We start from the raw sequence: 6,020 nt of genomic DNA, 5'->3' as shown, positions 1-6,020 counted from the left end.
TAGTATATGGAGTTCTATATACTTATTACCCCTACCCCTACAGTTTCTCCATTATTAACGTGGTACATTTGTTACAATGAATGAACCAATTTTGATACATTGTTATTAACTATAGTTCATAGTTTATATTACGGTTCACTTTTTGTGTTGTACAGTTGTGTGGGTTTGACAAAGGCAAAATGACATGTATCCACCACTACAGCTTCATACAGAATAGTTTTACCACCCTAAAAATGCCCTGTGTTTCACCCATTTACCCCTTTCTTCCTTCACCCAGAACCCTTGACAACCACAGATATTTTTACTGCCCCTATAGTTTTGTCTTTTTAAAAATGTCATTTAGTTGGAATTATACAGTATGCAGCCTTTTCAGACTGGCTTCTTTCACTTAGCAATATGCATTTAAGGTTCCTCCATATCTTTCTGTGGCTTGAGCGCTCATTTCTTTTTATTACTGAATAAAATCCCACTGTACATAAGTACCATAGTTTGTTTATCCATTTACTTATTGAAGGACATCTTGGTTACTTCTAGTTTTTGGAAATTGTTAAATCTGCTGAACATTCGTGTGCAGATTTTTGTGTGAACATATTTTCAATTCAATTGGATAAACACCTAGGAGTGTGATTGTTGGATCATATGGTAAGACTATAATTAGCTTTATAAGTAAAAACTTTATTTTTTAGAATTGTCTTAGATTTACAGAAAAATTGAGCAGAGAGTACAGTGTTCCCATGTACCCTCGATGTGGTGTGGTGAAAATGAAATGTCTCATATACCTTCCCCAAACACAGTTTCCCCTATCAATAATATCTTACATGATTAGAATGGGATTATAGGTTTTTTGGAATAAATACCACAGAAGTAAAGTACCATTTTCATCACGTCATATCAAGGGTGAATACTACTGTGATGTTTATCACTGTTGATGTTGACTTTGATCACCCAGCTGAAGAAGTGTTTGTCAAATTTCTCTACCCTAAAGTTACTTTTTAAAAAAATTTCCTTTCTTTACTTACTCTTTGGATGGAAATCACTATTGCAGCCCACAGTTAAGGAGTGAGGAATATACTCCCTCTCCTGTAGGGTAGCGTTTCTGTATAATTTATTTGGATTTTTTTCTCATGGGAGATTTTTCTCTTCTCCCCATTGATTAATTTATTAATCATTTATTTATATCAGTATGGGCTAATGGATATTTATTTTAAACTTTGGGTTATAATCCAATTCTACTTTATTTTCTTACTCAAATTGTTCTAGCTTTGGCCTTTGGAAGCTTTTTCAGTTAGCACCTGTTCCCCCTCGATATACGCCCATCAATGTGTTTTCCTCTTTTTTTTTTGTTCATTTATTTATTTGCTGAGGAAGATTCACCCTCAGCTAACATCTGCTGCTAGTCTTCCTTTTTTTTTTTCTTTAGGAAGATTAACCCTGAGCTAACATCTATGCTAATCTTCCTCTATTTTGTATGTGGGTTGCTGCCACAGCATGGCTGATGAGTGGTGTATGTCTGTGCCCAGGATCTGAACCCATGAACCTGGGCTGCCAAAGCAGAGCACACTGAACTTAACCACTACACCATGGGGCTGGCCCCAATTGTCCCTTTATTTTTAATTAAAATTTTCATTTTGAAATAATCGTAGATTCATATGGAGTTACAAGAAATAATACAGAGAGATCCCATCTACTCTACCAGTGTCTCCTAATGATAAGATCTTGCAAAACTATGGTACAATATCCCATTCTTGACACTAATATAGCCAAGATACAGAACATTTCCATCACCACAAGAACCTCTTATGTTCCCCTTTTATAGCTACACCCACTTGCCTCCTACACCCATCCCCTCCTTAACCCCAGCAACCATTAGCTGTTGTCCATTTGTGTAATTTTGTCATTTCATGAATCTTATATAAATGGAATCATACAGTATGTAAATTTTGGGATTGGCTTTTTTTCATTCAGTATAATTCTCTAGGATTTCCTTTCTGAGTAATATTTCATGGTAAGGATGTACCAAGTTTGTTAACCAATTGTCCATTGCAGCACATCTGGGTTGTTTTCAGTTTGGGGCTATGATGAATAAAGTTGTTTAAACATCTGCATACAGGTTCTTTGTGTAAACATAAGTTTTCACGTCTCTGAGAGTAGAGATGCCCAGGAGTACAATTGCTGGATCATAAGCATTTTTAGTATTTGTGTTTAGTAGCTGCATTTTTAGAATTTTAAAAAATTTCCAAACTGTACCACTCGATATATCTACCAGCAATGTATGAATGACCCAGTTTCTCTGTATCCTCACTGCATTTTGTATTGTCACTATCCCTTACTTTAGCCATTCTGATAGGTGCCTAGTGATATCTCATTGTGGTTTTAATTTGCATTTTCCTAGTGGATAATGATGTTAGACATCTTTCATATGTTATTTCTATCTGTGTATTTTATGTGAAATGTCTGTTCATGTCTTTTGTCTATATTTTAATTGGATTGTTTACTTTTTTGCTGTTGAGTTTTGAGAGTTCTTCATATATTCTAAATTCTAGTCCTTCATTGGATATGAAGTTTGCAAATATTTTCTCCCCATCTGTAACTTGTCTTTTTGTTCTCTTAGTCTTTCATTGAGTAGAAGTTATAAATTTTTATGACGTCCAATTTATTAATTTTTTACTTTATGGATCCTCCTTTTATGGATTATCCTTTGGTGTGAAGTCTAAGAACTTTTTGCTTAGCCCTAGATCCTGAAAACTTTCTTCTGTTTTTTTTTCCTAAGAATTTTACAGTTAAAAAATTTTCGTTTTATGATTTATTTTGAGTTAATGTTTATAGATAGTATGAGACTTAGGTTGAGGTTTTTCTTTTTGGTCTATGGATGTTCAGTTGTTCTAGGACCATTTGTTGAAGAGGCTATCTTTCCTCCATTGAATTGCTTTTGCAATTTTGTCAAAATCAGTTGGAAATATCAGTTTGAATCCATTTCTGTGTTCTCTATTCTGTTCCATTGACCTACATGTCTGTTCCTCTGACAATACTACACTGTCTTGATTAATGTAGCTGTATAAGTCTTGAAATCAAGTAGATTGATTCCTTCCAATTTATTCTTTTTAAAACTTGTTTTAACTATTTCAGTTACTTTGCCTTTTCATTAAAATCTTACAATAATCTTGTCTGAATCTGCAAAAACTCTTACTGACATTTTGAGAGGAATTTTGATGGGAATTTTGTTAAACCTGTATACCAATTTGGGGAGAATTGGCATCTTTGAGTATTCCAATCCGTCAACGTGGTTTGTGTCTTTATTTATTTAGATCTTCTTTTATTTTCATCATCAATGTTTTATAGTTTTTAGCATATAGGTCCTGTACATGTTTTGTTAGATTTACACCTAAGAATTTTTTGAGTGATTGTAAATGGTATTATATTCTTAATTTCAGCCACCACATATTTATTGCTACTATATAGAAATGAATAGACGTTTGTATGTTTATCTTTTATTTTACAACTTTCCTGAACTCACTCATTAGTTTTAGGAGTTCTTATTTTTATTTTTGTAGATTCCTTGAGATTTTCTATGTGGACAATCATGTCATCTGCAAGTAGGGACTGTTTTATTTCTTCCCTTTTGGTCTGAACGCCTTTTATTTCCTTCTCTTACTTTATTGCACTAGCTAGAATTTCCAGTACTATGTTGAATAACAATGGTGATAACAGACATCCTTGCCTTGTTTCCAGTCTCAGGGGGAAAGCATTTAGTCTTTCACCATTAAGTATATTGTTAGTTATAGGGTTTTTTGTAGATGCTCTTTATCTAGTTGGGGAAGTTTCCTTCTATTCCTGGTTTGCTGAGAGATTTTTTTAAAAAAAAATCATGAATGGATGTTGAAAATTGTTAAATGATTTTTCTACATTTATTGAGGTACTTGGATGGCTTTTCTTTCTTTTATTCCGTTAATATGATGGATTGCATTGATTGATTTTCAAATGTTGTTGTTTGTTTTCTATTTGCCCTATATGTTCTTTGTGTTTTGTTTTCCCTTTTTTCCTGCCTTCTTTGCAATATTTTTAGGGTTTTTTTCCCTATTGGCTTATCTGCTTGCTTGTGTGCCCTCTTTTTCTCCTTTTCTCTTTCTGTCTAAGTAATTGTACTAGGCCTTGGGTTTATAAGACGGATCTTTTACTTGTCACAGTCTACCTTTGAATAACATTATGCCACTTCTTGGATAATGTAAGAACCTTACAATAGTATAATTCTATTTCCCCTCTCCCATCCTTTGTATTAGGCCAGCCCTGATGGTCTAGTGGTTAAGATTTGGTGCTCTCACTGCCACTGCCTGGGTTTGTTTCCTGGTCAGGGAACCATACCACCCATCTTTCACTTGTTATACTGTGGTGGTTGCATGTTGCTCTGATGCTGAAAGCTCTGCCACTCGTATTTCAAATACCAGGAGGGTCACCCATGGTGGACAGGTTTCAGTGGAGCTTCCAGACTAGACAGACCAAGAAGGACCTGGCCACCACTTTTGAAAAAATTGGCCATGAAAACCCTGTGAATAACAGTGGAGCATTGTCTAATATAGTGCCTGAACATGAGAGGATGGTGGAAAAAGATGGTATAGGGTTCTGCTCTGCTGTACACAGGGGCGCTAGGAGTTAGAATCAACTTGTCAGCACTAACTACAAATCCTTTGCATTCTTGTTGCCATTCATTTTGCTCTTACATGATTAGAAACCCTGTAGTATGTTATTATTATTTTTGCTTTAAACAATCAATTTTCTTTTAAAAAACTTAAATAAGAAAAATTCTTCCTAAAAATTCTTCTTAAGTTATTCCAGCATTTACCATTCCCAGTTATCTTCATTCTTTTGTGTTGGTCTGTGTTTCATCTGTTATCATTTTCCTTTTGTCTGAAGAACTTCCTTTAACATATCTTGTAGTGCAGGTCCTTCTTTCATCTTTTGTCTTCATTTAGGAAAAAAACAGCTTTATTGAGGTATAATTGACATACAACAAACTACTCATATTTAAAGTGTATAATTTGATACATTTTGTCATAGGCGTACACCTGTGAAACCACCATCAAAAACAAGATAGTGAAATATCCATCACTCAAAAAGCTTCCTTATGCACCTATATAATCTCTTTCCAAACTCTCCGTACTTCCCATCACAAAGAACCAGTGATCTGTTTTTGATCACTATAGATTAATTTGCGTCTTCTAGAATTTTATATATGTGGAATCATATAGTATGCACTCTTTAAGAAAAATCTAGTTTCTATCACTCAGCGTAAATTATTTGAGACTTATCCAAGTATCAATAGTTCATTATTTTTAATGCTGAGTAATATTTTGTTGTATGGATATACCGCAATTTGTTTATCTATTCATGCATTGATAGACATTTGAGTTGTGTCCAGTTTTTGGCTATTACAAATAAAGTTACTTTGAACATTTGTGTGCAAGTCTTTGGATGGATATATCTTTTCTTTTCTCTTGAGTAAATACCTGTGGGTGGAATGGCTGGATCCTAGAGTGCTTGTATATTTAATATTTTAAGAAACTGACAAACTATTTTCCAAAATGATTATACCATTTTACATTCCTACCAGCAGTGCATGAGGTTTCCAGTTGTTCTATATCTTTGCCAACACTTGGTATGGTTGATCTTTTTAGTGTTAGACATTTGCTTTGATGTGCAATGATCTCTCATTGTGGTTTTTGTTTTTTGAGGAAGATTAGCCCTGAGCTAACATCTTTCGCTAATCCTCCTCTTTTTTGCTGGGGAAGACTGGCCCTGAGCTAACATCTGTTCCTGTCTTCCTCTACTTTATAGGTGGGACGCCTGCCAAGCATGGCTTGACAAGCAGTGTGTTGGTCCACACCCGGGATCCGAACCGGCAAACCCTGGGCCGACCAAGCAGAATGTGTGAACTGAACCACTGTGCCACTGGGCCAGCCCCTCTCACTGTGAATTTAATTTGGGTTTTATTAATGATGAATAATGATAAACATCTTTTGATATGC

This window comes from Equus przewalskii, chromosome 8, assembly GCF_037783145.1.
Source record: "Equus przewalskii isolate Varuska chromosome 8, EquPr2, whole genome shotgun sequence".
Classification (NCBI taxonomy): domain Eukaryota; kingdom Metazoa; phylum Chordata; class Mammalia; order Perissodactyla; family Equidae; genus Equus; species Equus przewalskii.
The sequence above is the reverse complement of the archived record's forward strand: the minus strand, read 5'-3'. Positions refer to the sequence as shown.